Source organism: Pelmatolapia mariae, linkage group LG8 (assembly GCF_036321145.2).
Source record: "Pelmatolapia mariae isolate MD_Pm_ZW linkage group LG8, Pm_UMD_F_2, whole genome shotgun sequence".
Classification (NCBI taxonomy): domain Eukaryota; kingdom Metazoa; phylum Chordata; class Actinopteri; order Cichliformes; family Cichlidae; genus Pelmatolapia; species Pelmatolapia mariae.
Window position 1 is genome coordinate 3,425,788 of NC_086234.1, and position 15,119 is coordinate 3,440,906.

General features: G+C 47.6%; 29 non-coding genes across 29 annotated transcripts; 8 read left to right on the plus strand and 21 right to left on the minus strand.

Annotated features, from left to right (window-relative positions):
• Positions 1 to 74: 74 nt before the first annotated feature.
• On the minus strand, positions 75 to 146 carry trnad-guc (transfer RNA aspartic acid (anticodon GUC)). Its single transcript has one exon. It is a non-coding gene; the product is annotated as a tRNA-Asp (tRNA).
• A 151-nt stretch (positions 147 to 297) lies between these two features.
• On the plus strand, positions 298 to 369 carry trnaq-cug (transfer RNA glutamine (anticodon CUG)). The gene has a single exon. It is a non-coding gene; the product is annotated as a tRNA-Gln (tRNA).
• Positions 370 to 843: 474 nt separating this feature from the next.
• On the minus strand, positions 844 to 916 carry trnav-cac (transfer RNA valine (anticodon CAC)). Its single transcript has one exon. It is a non-coding gene; the product is annotated as a tRNA-Val (tRNA).
• A 614-nt stretch (positions 917 to 1,530) lies between these two features.
• trnav-aac (transfer RNA valine (anticodon AAC)) lies at positions 1,531 to 1,603 on the minus strand. Its single transcript has one exon. It is a non-coding gene; the product is annotated as a tRNA-Val (tRNA).
• Positions 1,604 to 1,835: 232 nt separating this feature from the next.
• On the minus strand, positions 1,836 to 1,907 carry trnad-guc (transfer RNA aspartic acid (anticodon GUC)). Its single transcript has one exon. It is a non-coding gene; the product is annotated as a tRNA-Asp (tRNA).
• A 151-nt stretch (positions 1,908 to 2,058) lies between these two features.
• On the plus strand, positions 2,059 to 2,130 carry trnaq-cug (transfer RNA glutamine (anticodon CUG)). Its single transcript has one exon. It is a non-coding gene; the product is annotated as a tRNA-Gln (tRNA).
• A 474-nt stretch (positions 2,131 to 2,604) lies between these two features.
• trnav-cac (transfer RNA valine (anticodon CAC)) lies at positions 2,605 to 2,677 on the minus strand. Its single transcript has one exon. It is a non-coding gene; the product is annotated as a tRNA-Val (tRNA).
• Positions 2,678 to 3,291: 614 nt separating this feature from the next.
• trnav-aac (transfer RNA valine (anticodon AAC)) lies at positions 3,292 to 3,364 on the minus strand. The gene has a single exon. It is a non-coding gene; the product is annotated as a tRNA-Val (tRNA).
• A 232-nt stretch (positions 3,365 to 3,596) lies between these two features.
• trnad-guc (transfer RNA aspartic acid (anticodon GUC)) lies at positions 3,597 to 3,668 on the minus strand. The gene has a single exon. It is a non-coding gene; the product is annotated as a tRNA-Asp (tRNA).
• Positions 3,669 to 3,819: 151 nt separating this feature from the next.
• Positions 3,820 to 3,891, plus strand: trnaq-cug (transfer RNA glutamine (anticodon CUG)). Its single transcript has one exon. It is a non-coding gene; the product is annotated as a tRNA-Gln (tRNA).
• A 474-nt stretch (positions 3,892 to 4,365) lies between these two features.
• Positions 4,366 to 4,438, minus strand: trnav-cac (transfer RNA valine (anticodon CAC)). The gene has a single exon. It is a non-coding gene; the product is annotated as a tRNA-Val (tRNA).
• A 614-nt stretch (positions 4,439 to 5,052) lies between these two features.
• On the minus strand, positions 5,053 to 5,125 carry trnav-aac (transfer RNA valine (anticodon AAC)). The gene has a single exon. It is a non-coding gene; the product is annotated as a tRNA-Val (tRNA).
• Positions 5,126 to 5,580: 455 nt separating this feature from the next.
• Positions 5,581 to 5,652, plus strand: trnaq-cug (transfer RNA glutamine (anticodon CUG)). Its single transcript has one exon. It is a non-coding gene; the product is annotated as a tRNA-Gln (tRNA).
• A 468-nt stretch (positions 5,653 to 6,120) lies between these two features.
• Positions 6,121 to 6,193, minus strand: trnav-uac (transfer RNA valine (anticodon UAC)). Its single transcript has one exon. It is a non-coding gene; the product is annotated as a tRNA-Val (tRNA).
• Positions 6,194 to 6,807: 614 nt separating this feature from the next.
• On the minus strand, positions 6,808 to 6,880 carry trnav-aac (transfer RNA valine (anticodon AAC)). Its single transcript has one exon. It is a non-coding gene; the product is annotated as a tRNA-Val (tRNA).
• Positions 6,881 to 7,099: 219 nt separating this feature from the next.
• Positions 7,100 to 7,171, minus strand: trnad-guc (transfer RNA aspartic acid (anticodon GUC)). The gene has a single exon. It is a non-coding gene; the product is annotated as a tRNA-Asp (tRNA).
• A 151-nt stretch (positions 7,172 to 7,322) lies between these two features.
• trnaq-cug (transfer RNA glutamine (anticodon CUG)) lies at positions 7,323 to 7,394 on the plus strand. The gene has a single exon. It is a non-coding gene; the product is annotated as a tRNA-Gln (tRNA).
• Positions 7,395 to 7,862: 468 nt separating this feature from the next.
• trnav-uac (transfer RNA valine (anticodon UAC)) lies at positions 7,863 to 7,935 on the minus strand. Its single transcript has one exon. It is a non-coding gene; the product is annotated as a tRNA-Val (tRNA).
• A 614-nt stretch (positions 7,936 to 8,549) lies between these two features.
• trnav-aac (transfer RNA valine (anticodon AAC)) lies at positions 8,550 to 8,622 on the minus strand. The gene has a single exon. It is a non-coding gene; the product is annotated as a tRNA-Val (tRNA).
• Positions 8,623 to 8,841: 219 nt separating this feature from the next.
• On the minus strand, positions 8,842 to 8,913 carry trnad-guc (transfer RNA aspartic acid (anticodon GUC)). The gene has a single exon. It is a non-coding gene; the product is annotated as a tRNA-Asp (tRNA).
• A 151-nt stretch (positions 8,914 to 9,064) lies between these two features.
• On the plus strand, positions 9,065 to 9,136 carry trnaq-cug (transfer RNA glutamine (anticodon CUG)). Its single transcript has one exon. It is a non-coding gene; the product is annotated as a tRNA-Gln (tRNA).
• A 468-nt stretch (positions 9,137 to 9,604) lies between these two features.
• trnav-uac (transfer RNA valine (anticodon UAC)) lies at positions 9,605 to 9,677 on the minus strand. The gene has a single exon. It is a non-coding gene; the product is annotated as a tRNA-Val (tRNA).
• A 614-nt stretch (positions 9,678 to 10,291) lies between these two features.
• On the minus strand, positions 10,292 to 10,364 carry trnav-aac (transfer RNA valine (anticodon AAC)). The gene has a single exon. It is a non-coding gene; the product is annotated as a tRNA-Val (tRNA).
• A 442-nt stretch (positions 10,365 to 10,806) lies between these two features.
• On the plus strand, positions 10,807 to 10,878 carry trnaq-cug (transfer RNA glutamine (anticodon CUG)). The gene has a single exon. It is a non-coding gene; the product is annotated as a tRNA-Gln (tRNA).
• Positions 10,879 to 11,352: 474 nt separating this feature from the next.
• Positions 11,353 to 11,425, minus strand: trnav-uac (transfer RNA valine (anticodon UAC)). The gene has a single exon. It is a non-coding gene; the product is annotated as a tRNA-Val (tRNA).
• Positions 11,426 to 12,040: 615 nt separating this feature from the next.
• On the minus strand, positions 12,041 to 12,113 carry trnav-aac (transfer RNA valine (anticodon AAC)). The gene has a single exon. It is a non-coding gene; the product is annotated as a tRNA-Val (tRNA).
• A 988-nt stretch (positions 12,114 to 13,101) lies between these two features.
• Positions 13,102 to 13,174, minus strand: trnav-cac (transfer RNA valine (anticodon CAC)). The gene has a single exon. It is a non-coding gene; the product is annotated as a tRNA-Val (tRNA).
• A 614-nt stretch (positions 13,175 to 13,788) lies between these two features.
• Positions 13,789 to 13,861, minus strand: trnav-aac (transfer RNA valine (anticodon AAC)). Its single transcript has one exon. It is a non-coding gene; the product is annotated as a tRNA-Val (tRNA).
• Positions 13,862 to 14,316: 455 nt separating this feature from the next.
• trnaq-cug (transfer RNA glutamine (anticodon CUG)) lies at positions 14,317 to 14,388 on the plus strand. Its single transcript has one exon. It is a non-coding gene; the product is annotated as a tRNA-Gln (tRNA).
• Positions 14,389 to 15,119: the final 731 nt, after the last annotated feature.

The following is a 15,119-nucleotide window of genomic DNA, read 5'->3' on the forward strand; positions in this document are numbered from 1 at the left end:
CTAGGATCTGGTGTGCGATTAAGGTGTGCGTGGTCATTGCAGGTAAAAGGCAGAGCAGAGAAGGAGACTGCTCACTCCCCGTCGGGGAATCGAACCCCGGTCTTCCGCGTGACAGGCGGAGATACTGTCCACTATACTAACGAGGACCTCTGAAGCACTAACACGGTCACGTCAAGCTGGGATTCGCAGCAGGTATGACAGGTAAAATTTGGCTGGCCGTGTAGAAATCCCCATCAGTTTACCAGGAACTACACTTTTATGCCTGTTTGACACAGAGCTTTTCTGTGCTTCAGGCAGGGTTCCATGGTGTAATGGTTAGCACTCTGGACTCTGAATCCAGCGATCTGAGTTCAAGTCTCAGTGGAACCTCATTTGGCTTTCTAGCACTTTGCTCCACAGGTACATTAGCATTAGCACACGCTAGCATCAGAGTCTAGTCAGTTAAAGAGCAAGTTAGTGGCCCAGTCAATTCCACTCCTCTTGTGTTGGCTGATCTCATCTGCACATGGTCTTCATGCTGCACCAAACCTCGCTCATGCTCTTCTGCTGCACTTTCCACTTCAGCTTCCTGCTGTATCGTTCATTGGCCACCTTGACTCAAGTCAACTTTTCCTCTTGCACTCTTCTCACTTCTAATCCTGTTGCCACCTCTGAAGGCCCCGATCTTCTTGTTGACAAGCTCTTTGATGTCCTTTGTTCGGCTAGCACACAACCTACAGAAGACAAAACCAAGAGACTTAATTCTCAATAGGGATGCAAGTAAAACAGAGAAAATGCTGGACAAGCAGAGTTGTCTAAACAGTGAACATCAATTCCCTTGTGACCAAAGAAGCAAAAGACCCATGTTTCCGCCCGGTTTCGGACCGGGGACCTTTCGCGTGTGAGGCGAACGTGATAACCACTACACTACGGAAACCCCGAAAGGCAGCTTGTTTGGCTTTCCAATGTGTCTCACTGAGTAATCTCGCAATCGGACAAATCTGGTGGCATGTTCCTATCATGGCCTTGAAGAAAAAGGAGCCATGGAGAAGAGACAGACGCACTCTAGCAAGGAGTCTGAACTGTAGTCTCGATGTTAGGCTCACTTAAACTTTGGACATTTAGGAGTTCACTAAAGCAAGCACAGCTCAACATATGCTGCCCTAAGAACCCCAGAAGCTCTGGCAGCAGAACTGTTGCCTAAAGCGCCCATTTGTTTCATTGCCTTGTGCATTGGCTGAAAATAGGCCCAAGTCCTGTGCAGGCAACCTAGAGCCACTCATTTCCAAGAGCTTAGTCTGTGCCTCCATCTTCAGGAAATATGGCGACTGGAGATGTGTTGATTTGTGTGAAGTCTGTGGAGTTTGCTGAAATTTGGGCCATAGACAACTCTTTAGCAAGACGAGCATCCAAAGGTTACAAATGTCAGAGGCCTGTACCAGATTTGAGTACTTTCTCTCGTCTGTGTCCCAAACAGCAGTAGAACCCCACAAGTTCAAGCAGTGCCTGCAGTCAGACACTTTTATATCAGGACGCATAAGCAAAGAAGCATGCTTCCGCCCGGTTTCGGACCGGGTACCTTTCGCGTGTTAGGCGAACGTGATAACCACTACACTACGGAAACGGCGCATGCGTACCCTGTAGTCATTAAAGGAGCATTCCAATGCTTTCTTACATTTGTGGACTTTTATGAGAGATCACGTAGGACCTTTTTGACTTGTGAGCGCACAGGTTGAACTCATGTTTCTTCAAGCCCATTATAGGACTAGAATATTAGATAGACTAGGATCTGGTGTGCGATTAAGGTGTGCGTGGTCATTGCAGGTAAAAGGCAGAGCAGAGAAGGAGACTGCTCACTCCCCGTCGGGGAATCGAACCCCGGTCTTCCGCGTGACAGGCGGAGATACTGTCCACTATACTAACGAGGACCTCTGAAGCACTAACACGGTCACGTCAAGCTGGGATTCGCAGCAGGTATGACAGGTAAAATTTGGCTGGCCGTGTAGAAATCCCCATCAGTTTACCAGGAACTACACTTTTATGCCTGTTTGACACAGAGCTTTTCTGTGCTTCAGGCAGGGTTCCATGGTGTAATGGTTAGCACTCTGGACTCTGAATCCAGCGATCTGAGTTCAAGTCTCAGTGGAACCTCATTTGGCTTTCTAGCACTTTGCTCCACATTTACATTAGCATTAGCACACGCTAGCATCAGAGTCTAGTCAGTTAAAGAGCAAGTTAGTGGCCCAGTCAATTCCACTCCTCTTGTGTTGGCTGATCTCATCTGCACATGGTCTTCATGCTGCACCAAACCTCGCTCATGCTCTTCTGCTGCACTTTCCACTTCAGCTTCCTGCTGTATCGTTCATTGGCCACCTTGACTCAAGTCAACTTTTCCTCTTGCACTCTTCTCACTTCTAATCCTGTTGCCACCTCTGAAGGCCCCGATCTTCTTGTTGACAAGCTCTTTGATGTCCTTTGTTCGGCTAGCACACAACCTACAGAAGACAAAACCAAGAGACTTAATTCTCAATAGGGATGCAAGTAAAACAGAGAAAATGCTGGACAAGCAGAGTTGTCTAAACAGTGAACATCAATTCCCTTGTGACCAAAGAAGCAAAAGACCCATGTTTCCGCCCGGTTTCGGACCGGGGACCTTTCGCGTGTGAGGCGAACGTGATAACCACTACACTACGGAAACCCCGAAAGGCAGCTTGTTTGGCTTTCCAATGTGTCTCACTGAGTAATCTCGCAATCGGACAAATCTGGTGGCATGTTCCTATCATGGCCTTGAAGAAAAAGGAGCCATGGAGAAGAGACAGACGCACTCTAGCAAGGAGTCTGAACTGTAGTCTCGATGTTAGGCTCACTTAAACTTTGGACATTTAGGAGTTCACTAAAGCAAGCACAGCTCAACATATGCTGCCCTAAGAACCCCAGAAGCTCTGGCAGCAGAACTGTTGCCTAAAGCGCCCATTTGTTTCATTGCCTTGTGCATTGGCTGAAAATAGGCCCAAGTCCTGTGCAGGCAACCTAGAGCCACTCATTTCCAAGAGCTTAGTCTGTGCCTCCATCTTCAGGAAATATGGCGACTGGAGATGTGTTGATTTGTGTGAAGTCTGTGGAGTTTGCTGAAATTTGGGCCATAGACAACTCTTTAGCAAGACGAGCATCCAAAGGTTACAAATGTCAGAGGCCTGTACCAGATTTGAGTACTTTCTCTCGTCTGTGTCCCAAACAGCAGTAGAACCCCACAAGTTCAAGCAGTGCCTGCAGTCAGACACTTTTATATCAGGACGCATAAGCAAAGAAGCATGTTTCCGCCCGGTTTCGGACCGGGGACCTTTCGCGTGTTAGGCGAACGTGATAACCACTACACTACGGAAACGGCGCTTGCGTACCCTGTAGTCATTAAAGGAGCATTCCAATGCTTTCTTACATTTGTGGACTTTTATGAGAGATCACGTAGGACCTTTTTGACTTGTGAGCGCACAGGTGGAACTCATGTTTCTTCAAGCCCATTATAGGACTAGATTATTAGATAGACTAGGATCTGGTGTGCGATTAAGGTGTGCGTGGTCATTGCAGGTAAAAGGCAGAGCAGAGAAGGAGACTGCTCACTCCCCGTCGGGGAATCGAACCCCGGTCTTCCGCGTGACAGGCGGAGATACTGTCCACTATACTAACGAGGACCTCTGAAGCACTGCCACGGTCACGTCAAGCTGGGATTCGCAGCAGGTATGACAGGTAAAATTTGGCTGGCCGTGTAGAAATCCCCATCAGTTTACCAGGAACTACACTTTTATGCCTGTTTGACACAGAGCTTTTCTGTGCTTTAGGCAGGGTTCCATGGTGTAATGGTTAGCACTCTGGACTCTGAATCCAGCGATCTGAGTTCAAGTCTCAGTGGAACCTCATTTGGCTTTCTAGCACTTTGCTCCACAGGTACATTAGCATTAGCACACGCTAGCATCAGAGTCTAGTCAGTTAAAGAGCAAGTTAGTGGCCCAGTCAATTCCACTCCTCTTGTGTTGGCTGATCTCATCTGCACATGGTCTTCATGCTGCACCAAACCTCGCTCATGCTCTTCTGCTGCACTTTCCACTTCAGCTTCCTGCTGTATCGTTCATTGGCCACCTTGACTCAAGTCAACTTTTCCTCTTGCACTCTTCTCACTTCTAATCCTGTTGCCACCTCTGAAGGCCCCGATCTTCTTGTTGACAAGCTCTTTGATGTCCTTTGTTCGGCTAGCACACAACCTACAGAAGACAAAACCAAGAGACTTAATTCTCAATAGGGATGCAAGTAAAACAGAGAAAATGCTGGACAAGCAGAGTTGTCTAAACAGTGAACATCAATTCCCTTGTGACCAAAGAAGCAAAAGACCCATGTTTCCGCCCGGTTTCGGACCGGGGACCTTTCGCGTGTGAGGCGAACGTGATAACCACTACACTACGGAAACCCCGAAAGGCAGCTTGTTTGGCTTTCCAATGTGTCTCACTGAGTAATCTCGCAATCGGACAAATCTGGTGGCATGTTCCTATCATGGCCTTGAAGAAAAAGGAGCCATGGAGAAGAGACAGACGCACTCTAGCAAGGAGTCTGAACTGTAGTCTCGATGTTAGGCTCACTTAAACTTTGGACATTTAGGAGTTCACTAAAGCAAGCACAGCTCAACATATGCTGCCCTAAGAACCCCAGAAGCTCTGGCAGCAGAACTGTTGCCTAAAGCGCCCATTTGTTTCATTGCCTTGTGCATTGGCTGAAAATAGGCCCAAGTCCTGTGCAGGCAACATAGAGCCACTCATTTCCAAGAGCTTAGTCTGTGCCTCCATCTTCAGGAAATATGGCGACTGGAGATGTGTTGATTTGTGTGAAGTCTGTGGAGTTTGCTGAAATTTGGGCCATAGACAACTCTTTAGCAAGACGAGCATCCAAAGGTTACAAATGTCAGAGGCCTGTACCAGATTTGAGTACTTTCTCTCGTCTGTGTCCCAAACAGCAGTAGAACCCCACAAGTTCAAGCAGTGCCTGCAGTCAGACACTTTTATATCAGGACGCATAAGCAAAGAAACATGTTTCCGCCCGGTTTCGGATCGGGGACCTTTCGCGTGTTAGGCGAACGTGATAACCACTACACTACGGAAACGGCGCATGCGTACCCTCTAGTCATTAAAGGAGCATTCCAATGCTTTCTTACATTTGTGGACTTTTATGACAGATCACGTAGGACCTTTTTGACTTGTGAGCGCACAGGTGGAACTCATGTTTCTTCAAGCCCATTATAGGACTAGATTATTAGATAGACTAGGATCTGGTGTGCGATTAAGGTGTGCGTGGTCATTGCAGGTAAAAGGCAGAGCAGAGAAGGAGACTGCTCACTCCCCATCGGGGAATCGATCCCCGGTCTTCCGCGTGACAGGCGGAGATACTGTCCACTATACTAACGAGGACCTCTGAAGCACTAACACGGTCACGTCAAGCTGGGATTCGCAGCAGGTATGACAGGTAAAATTTGGCTGGCCGTGTAGAAATCCCCATCAGTTTACCAGGAACTACACTTTTATGCCTGTTTGACACAGAGCTTTTCTGTGCTTCAGGCAGGGTTCCATGGTGTAATGGTTAGCACTCTGGACTCTGAATCCAGCGATCTGAGTTCAAGTCTCAGTGGAACCTCATTTGGCTTTCTAGCACTTTGCTCCACAGGTACATTAGCATTAGCACACGGTAGCATCAGAGTCTAGTCAGTTAAAGAGCAAGTTAGTGGCCCAGCCAATTCCACTCCTCTTGTGTTGGCTGATCTCATTTGCACATGGTCTTCATGCTGCACCAAACCTCGCTCATGCTCTTCTGCTGCACTTTCCGCTTCCTGCTGTATCGTTCATTGGCCACCTTGACTCAAGTCAACTTTTCCTCTTGCACTCTTCTCACTTCTAATCCTGTTGCCACCTCTGAAGGCCCCGATCTTCTTGTTGACAAGCTCTTTGATGTCCTTTGTTCGGCTAGCACACAACCTACAGAAGACAAAACCAAGAGACTTAATTCTCAATAGGGATGCAAGTAAAACAGAGAAAATGCTGGACAAGCAGAGTTGTCTAAACAGTGAACATCAATTCCCTTGTGACCAAAGAAGCAAAAGACCCATGTTTCCGCCCGGTTTCGGACCGGGGACCTTTCGCGTGTAAGGCGAACGTGATAACCACTACACTACGGAAACCCCGAAAGGCAGCTTGTTTGGCTTTCCAATGTGTCTCACTGAGTAATCTCGCAATCGGACAAATCTGGTGGCATGTTCCTATCATGGCCTTGAAGAAAAAGGAGCCATGGAGAAGAGACAGACGCACTCTAGCAAGGAATCTGAACTGTAGTCTCGATGTTAGGCTCACTTAAACTTTGGACATTTAGGAGTTCACTAAAGCAAGCACAGCTCAACATATGCTGCCCTAAGAACCCCAGAAGCTCTGGCAGCAGAACTGTTGCCTAAAGCGCCCATTTGTTTCATTGCCTTGTGCATTGGCTGAAAATAGGCCCAAGTCCTGTGCAGGCAACCTAGAGCCACTCATTTCCAAGAGCTTAGTCTGTGCCTCCATCTTCAGGAAATATGGCGACTGGAGATGTGTTGATTTGTGTGAAGTCTGTGGAGTTTGCTGAAATTTGGGCCATAGACAACTCTTTAGCAAGACGAGCATCCAAAGGTTACAAATGTCAGAGGCCTGTACCAGATTTGAGTACTTTCTCTCGTCTGTGTCCCAAACAGCAGTAGAACCCCACAAGTTCAAGCAGTGCCTGCAGTCAGACACTTTTATATCAGGACGCATAAGCAAAGAAGCATGTTTCCGCCCGGTTTCGGACCGGGGACCTTTCGCGTGTTAGGCGAACGTGATAACCACTACACTACGGAAACGGCCCATGTGTACCCTCTAGTCATTAAAGGAGCATTCCAATGCTTTCTTACATTTATGGACTTTTATGACAGATCACGTAGGACCTTTTTGACTTGTGAGCGCACAGGTGGAACTCATGTTTCTTCAAGCCCATTATAGGACTAGATTATTAGATAGACTAGGATCTGGTGTGCGTGGTCATTGCAGGTAAAAGGCAGAGCAGAGAAGGAGACTGCTCACTCCCCGTCGGGGAATCGAACCCCGGTCTTCCGCGTGACAGGCGGAGATACTGTCCACTATACTAACGAGGACCTCTGAAGCACTAACACGGTCACGTCAAGCTGGGATTCGCAGCAGGTATGACAGGTAAAATTTGGCTGGCCGTGTAGAAATCCCCATCAGTTTACCAGGAACTACACTTTTATGCCTGTTTGACACAGAGCTTTTCTGTGCTTCAGGCAGGGTTCCATGGTGTAATGGTTAGCACTCTGGACTCTGAATCCAGCAATCTGAGTTCAAGTCTCAGTGGAACCTCATTTGGCTTTCTAGCACTTTGCTCCACAGGTACATTAGCATTAGCACACGGTAGCATCAGAGTCTAGTCAGTTAAAGAGCAAGTTAATGGCCCAGCCAATTCCACTCCTCTTGTGTTGGCTGATCTCATTTGCACATGGTCTTCATGCTGCACCAAACCTCGCTCATGCTCTTCTGCTGCACTTTCCGCTTCCTGCTGTATCGTTCATTGGCCACCTTGACTCAAGTCAACTTTTCCTCTTGCACTCTTCTCACTTCTAATCCTGTTGCCACCTCTGAAGGCCCCGATCTTCTTGTTGACAAGCTCTTTGATGTCCTTTGTTCGGCTAGCACACAACCTACAGAAGACAAAACCAAGAGACTTAATTCTCAATAGGGATGCAAGTAAAACAGAGAAAATGCTGGACAAGCAGAGTTGTCTAAACAGTGAACATCAATTCCCTTGTGACCAAAGAAGCAAAAGACCCATGTTTCCGCCCGGTTTCGGACCGGGGACCTTTCGCGTGTAAGGCGAACGTGATAACCACTACACTACGGAAACCCCGAAAGGCAGCTTGTTTGGCTTTCCAATGTGTCTCACTGAGTAATCTCGCAATCGGACAAATCTGGTGGCATGTTCCTATCATGGCCTTGAAGAAAAAGGAGCCATGGAGAAGAGACAGACGCACTCTAGCAAGGAATCTGAACTGTAGTCTCGATGTTAGGCTCACTTAAACTTTGGACATTTAGGAGTTCACTAAAGCAAGCACAGCTCAACATATGCTGCCCTAAGAACCCCAGAAGCTCTGGCAGCAGAACTGTTGCCTAAAGCGCCCATTTGTTTCATTGCCTTGTGCATTGGCTGAAAATAGGCCCAAGTCCTGTGCAGGCAACCTAGAGCCACTCATTTCCAAGAGCTTAGTCTGTGCCTCCATCTTCAGGAAATATGGCGACTGGAGATGTGTTGATTTGTGTGAAGTCTGTGGAGTTTGCTGAAATTTGGGCCATAGACAACTCTTTAGCAAGACGAGCATCCAAAGGTTACAAATGTCAGAGGCCTGTACCAGATTTGAGTACTTTCTCTCGTCTGTGTCCCAAACAGCAGTAGAACCCCACAAGTTCAAGCAGTGCCTGCAGTCAGACACTTTTATATCAGGACGCATAAGCAAAGAAGCATGTTTCCGCCCGGTTTCGGACCGGGGACCTTTCGCGTGTTAGGCGAACGTGATAACCACTACACTACGGAAACGGCCCATGTGTACCCTCTAGTCATTAAAGGAGCATTCCAATGCTTTCTTACATTTATGGACTTTTATGACAGATCACGTAGGACCTTTTTGACTTGTGAGCGCACAGGTGGAACTCATGTTTCTTCAAGCCCATTATAGGACTAGATTATTAGATAGACTAGGATCTGGTGTGCGTGGTCATTGCAGGTAAAAGGCAGAGCAGAGAAGGAGACTGCTCACTCCCCGTCGGGGAATCGAACCCCGGTCTTCCGCGTGACAGGCGGAGATACTGTCCACTATACTAACGAGGACCTCTGAAGCACTAACACGGTCACGTCAAGCTGGGATTCGCAGCAGGTATGACAGGTAAAATTTGGCTGGCCGTGTAGAAATCCCCATCAGTTTACCAGGAACTACACTTTTATGCCTGTTTGACACAGAGCTTTTCTGTGCTTCAGGCAGGGTTCCATGGTGTAATGGTTAGCACTCTGGACTCTGAATCCAGCAATCTGAGTTCAAGTCTCAGTGGAACCTCATTTGGCTTTCTAGCACTTTGCTCCACAGGTACATTAGCATTAGCACACGGTAGCATCAGAGTCTAGTCAGTTAAAGAGCAAGTTAATGGCCCAGCCAATTCCACTCCTCTTGTGTTGGCTGATCTCATTTGCACATGGTCTTCATGCTGCACCAAACCTCGCTCATGCTCTTCTGCTGCACTTTCCGCTTCCTGCTGTATCGTTCATTGGCCACCTTGACTCAAGTCAACTTTTCCTCTTGCACTCTTCTCACTTCTAATCCTGTTGCCACCTCTGAAGGCCCCGATCTTCTTGTTGACAAGCTCTTTGATGTCCTTTGTTCGGCTAGCACACAACCTACAGAAGACAAAACCAAGAGACTTAATTCTCAATAGGGATGCAAGTAAAACAGAGAAAATGCTGGACAAGCAGAGTTGTCTAAACAGTGAACATCAATTCCCTTGTGACCAAAGAAGCAAAAGACCCATGTTTCCGCCTGGTTTCGGACCGGGGACCTTTCGCGTGTAAGGCGAACGTGATAACCACTACACTACGGAAACCCCGAAAGGCAGCTTGTTTGGCTTTCCAATGTGTCTCACTGAGTAATCTCGCAATCGGACAAATCTGGTGGCATGTTCCTATCATGGCCTTGAAGAAAAAGGAGCCATGGGGAAGAGACAGACGCACTCTAGCAAGGAGTCTGAACTGTAGTCTCGATGTTAGGCTCACTTAAACTTTGGACATTTAGGAGTTCACTAAAGCAAGCACAGCTCAACATATGCTGCCCTAAGAACCCCAGAAGCTCTGGCAGCAGAACTGTTGCCTAAAGCGCCCATTTGTTTCATTGCCTTGTGCATTGGCTGAAAATAGGCCCAAGTCCTGTGCAGGCAACCTAGAGCCACTCATTTCCAAGAGCTTAGTCTGTGCCTCCATCTTCAGGAAATATGGCGACTGGAGATGTGTTGATTTGTGTGAAGTCTGTGGAGTTTGCTGAAATTTGGGCCATAGACAACTCTTTAGCAAGACGAGCATCCAAAGGTTACAAATGTCAGAGGCCTGTACCAGATTTGAGTACTTTCTCTCGTCTGTGTCCCAAACAGCAGTAGAACCCCACAAGTTCAAGCAGTGCCTGCAGTCAGACACTTTTATATCAGGACGCATAAGCAAAGAAGCATGTTTCCGCCCGGTTTCGGACCGGGGACCTTTCGCGTGTTAGGCGAACGTGATAACCACTACACTACGGAAACGGCCCATGTGTACCCTCTAGTCATTAAAGGAGCATTCCAATGCTTTCTTACATTTATGGACTTTTATGACAGATCACGTAGGACCTTTTTGACTTGTGAGCGCACAGGTGGAACTCATGTTTCTTCAAGCCCATTATAGGACTAGATTATTAGATAGACTAGGATCTGGTGTGCGTGGTCATTGCAGGTAAAAGGCAGAGCAGAGAAGGAGACTGCTCACTCCCCGTCGGGGAATCGAACCCCGGTCTTCCGCGTGACAGGCGGAGATACTGTCCACTATACTAACGAGGACCTCTGAAGCACTAACACGGTCACGTCAAGCTGGGATTCGCAGCAGGTATGACAGGTAAAATTTGGCTGGCCGTGTAGAAATCCCCATCAGTTTACCAGGAACTACACTTTTATGCCTGTTTGACACAGAGCTTTTCTGTGCTTCAGGCAGGGTTCCATGGTGTAATGGTTAGCACTCTGGACTCTGAATCCAGCAATCTGAGTTCAAGTCTCAGTGGAACCTCATTTGGCTTTCTAGCACTTTGCTCCACAGGTACATTAGCATTAGCACACGGTAGCATCAGAGTCTAGTCAGTTAAAGAGCAAGTTAGTGGCCCAGCCAATTCCACTCCTCTTGTGTTGGCTGATCTCATTTGCACATGGTCTTCATGCTGCACCAAACCTCGCTCATGCTCTTCTGCTGCACTTTCCACTTCAGCTTCCTGCTGTATCGTTCATTGGCCACCTTGACTCAAGTCAACTTTTCCTCTTGCACTCTTCTCACTTCTAATCCTGTTGCCACCTCTGAAGGCCCCGATCTTCTTGTTGACAAGCTCTTTGATGTCCTTTGTTCGGCTAGCACACAACCTACAGAAGACAAAACCAAGAGACTTAATTCTCAATAGGGATGCAAGTAAAACAGAGAAAATGCTGGACAAGCAGAGTTGTCTAAACAGTGAACATCAATTCCCTTGTGACCAAAGAAGCAAAACACCCATGTTTCCGCCCGGTTTCGGACCGGGGACCTTTCGCGTGTAAGGCGAACGTGATAACCACTACACTACGGAAACCCCAAAAGGCAGCTTGTTTGGCTTTCCAATGTGTCTCACTGAGTAATCTCGCAATCGGACAAATCTGGTGGCATGTTCCTATCATGGCCTTGAAGAAAAAGGAGCCATGGAGAAGAGACAGACGCACTCTAGCAAGGAGTCTGAACTGTAGTCTCGATGTTAGGCTCACTTAAACTTTGGACATTTAGGAGTTCACTAAAGCAAGCACAGCTCAACATATGCTGCCCTAAGAACCCCAGAAGCTCTGGCAGCAGAACTGTTGCCTAAAGCGCCCATTTGTTTCATTGCCTTGTGCATTGGCTGAAAATAGGCCCAAGTCCTGTGCAGGCAACCTAGAGCCACTCATTTCCAAGAGCTTAGTCTGTGCCCTCCATCTTCAGGAAATATGGCGACTGGAGATGTGTTGATTTGTGTGAAGTCTGTGGAGTTTGCTGAAATTTGGGCCATAGACAACTCTTTAGCAAGACGAGCATCCAAAGGTTACAAATGTCAGAGGCCTGTACCAGATTTGAGTACTTTCTCTCGTCTGTGTCCCAAACAGCAGTAGAACCCCACAAGTTCAAGCAGTGCCTGCAGTCAGACACTTTTATATCAGGACGCATAAGCAAAGAAGCATGTTTCCGCCCGGTTTCGGACCGGGGACCTTTCGCGTGTTAGGCGAACGTGATAACCACTACACTACGGAAACGGCGCATGCATACCCTGTAGTCATTAAAGGAGCATTCCAATGCTTTCTTACATTTGTGGACTTTTATGACAGATCACGTAGGACCTTTTTGACTTGTGAGCGCACAGGTGGAACTCATGTTTCTTCAAGCCCATTATAGGACTAGATTATTAGATAGACTAGGATCTGGTGTGCGTGGTCATTGCAGGTAAAAGGCAGAGCAGAGAAGGAGACTGCTCACTCCCCGTCGGGGAATCGAACCCCGGGCTTCCGCGTGACAGGCGGAGATACTGTCCACTATACTAGCGAGGACCTCTGAAGCACTGCCACAGTCACGTCAAGCTGGGATTCGCAGCAGGTATGACAGGTAAAATTTGGCTGGCCGTGTAGAAATCCCCATCAGTTTACCAGGAACTACACTTTTATGCCTGTTTGACACAGAGCTTTTCTGTGCTTCAGGCAGGCTTCCATGGTGTAATGGTTAGCACTCTGGACTCTGAATCCAGCGATCTGAGTTCAAGTCTCAGTGGAACCTCATTTGGCTTTCTAGCACTTTGCTCCACAGGTACATTAGCATTAGCACACGCTAGCATCAGAGTCTAGTCAGTTAAAGAGCAAGTTAGTGGCCCAGTCAATTCCACTCCTCTTGTGTTGGCTGATCTCATCTGCACATGGTCTTCATGCTGCACCAAACCTCGCTCATGCTCTTCTGCTGCACTTTCCACTTCAGCTTCCTGCTGTATCGTTCATTGGCCACCTTGACTCAAGTCAACTTTTCCTCTTGCACTCTTCTCACTTCTAATCCTGTTGCCACCTCTGAAGGCCCCGATCTTCTTGTTGACAAGCTCTTTGATGTCCTTTGTTCGGCTAGCACACAACCTACAGAAGACAAAACCAAGAGACTTAATTCTCAATAGGGATGCAAGTAAAACAGAGAAAATGCTGGACAAGCAGAGTTGTCTAAACAGTGAACATCAATTCCCTTGTGACCAAAGAAGCAAAACACCCATGTTTCCGCCCGGTTTCGGACCGGGGACCTTTCGCGTGTGAGGCGAACGTGATAACCACTACACTACGGAAACCCCGAAAGGCAGCTTGTTTGGCTTTCCAATGTGTCTCACTGAGTAATCTCGCAATCGGACAAATCTGGTGGCATGTTCCTATCATGGCCTTGAAGAAAAAGGAGCCATGGAGAAGAGACAGACGCACTCTAGCAAGGAGTCTGAACTGTAGTCTCGATGTTAGGCTCACTTAAACTTTGGACATTTAGGAGTTCACTAAAGCAAGCACAGCTCAACATATGCTGCCCTAAGAACCCCAGAAGCTCTGGCAGCAGAACTGTTGCCTAAAGCGCCCATTTGTTTCATTGCCTTGTGCATTGGCTGAAAATAGGCCCAAGTCCTGTGCAGGCAACCTAGAGCCACTCATTTCCAAGAGCTTAGTCTGTGCCTCCATCTTCAGGAAATATGGCGACTGGAGATGTGTTGATTTGTGTGAAGTCTGTGGAGTTTGCTGAAATTTGGGCCATAGACAACTCTTTAGCAAGACGAGCATCCAAAGGTTACAAATGTCAGAGGCCTGTACCAGATTTGAGTACTTTCTCTCGTCTGTGTCCCAAACAGCAGTAGAACCCCACAAGTTCAAGCAGTGCCTGCAGTCAGACACTTTTATATCAGGACGCATAAGCAAAGAAGCATGTTTCCGCCCGGTTTCGGACCGGGGACCTTTCGCGTGTTAGGCGAACGTGATAACCACTACACTACGGAAACGGCGCATGCGTACCCTGTAGTCATTAAAGGAGCATTCCAATGCTTTCTTACATTTGTGGACTTTTATGAGAGATCACGTAGGACCTTTTTGACTTGTGAGCGCACAGGTGGAACTCATGTTTCTTCAAGCCCATTATAGGACTAGATTATTAGATAGACTAGGATCTGGTGTGCGATTAAGGTGTGCGTGGTCATTGCAGGTAAAAGGCAGAGCAGAGAAGGAGACTGCTCACTCCCCGTCGGGGAATCGAACCCCGGTCTTCCGCGTGACAGGCGGAGATACTGTCCACTATACTAACGAGGACCTCTGAAGCACTAACACGGTCACGTCAAGCTGGGATTCGCAGCAGGTATGACAGGTAAAATTTGGCTGGCCGTGTAGAAATCCCCATCAGTTTACCAGGAACTACACTTTTATGCCTGTTTGACACAGAGCTTTTCTGTGCTTCAGGCAGGGTTCCATGGTGTAATGGTTAGCACTCTGGACTCTGAATCCAGCGATCTGAGTTCAAGTCTCAGTGGAACCTCATTTGGCTTTCTAGCACTTTGCTCCACAGGTACATTAGCATTAGCACACGGTAGCATCAGAGTCTAGTCAGTTAAAGAGCAAGTTAGTGGCCCAGCCAATTCCACTCCTCTTGTGTTGGCTGATCTCATTTGCACATGGTCTTCATGCTGCACCAAACCTCGCTCATGCTCTTCTGCTGCACTTTCCGCTTCCTGCTGTATCGTTCATTGGCCACCTTGACTCAAGTCAACTTTTCCTCTTGCACTCTTCTCACTTCTAATCCTGTTGCCACCTCTGAAGGCCCCGATCTTCTTGTTGACAAGCTCTTTGATGTCCTTTGTTCGGCTAGCACACAACCTACAGAAGACAAAACCAAGAGACTTAATTCTCAATAGGGATGCAAGTAAAACAGAGAAAATGCTGGACAAGCAGAGTTGTCTAAACAGTGAACATCAATTCCCTTGTGACCAAAGAAGCAAAAGACCCATGTTTCCGCCCGGTTTCGGACCGGGGACCTTTCGCGTGTAAGGCGAACGTGATAACCACATCACGCGTACCCTGTAGTCATTAAAGGAGCATTCCAATGCTTTCTTACATTTGTGGACTTTTATGAGAGATCACGTAGGACCTTTTTGACTTGTGAGCGCACAGGTGGAACTCATGTTTCTTCAAGCCCATTATAGGACTAGATTATTAGATAGACTAGGATCTGGTGTGCGTGGTCAAAATGCTGGACAAGCAGAGTTGTCT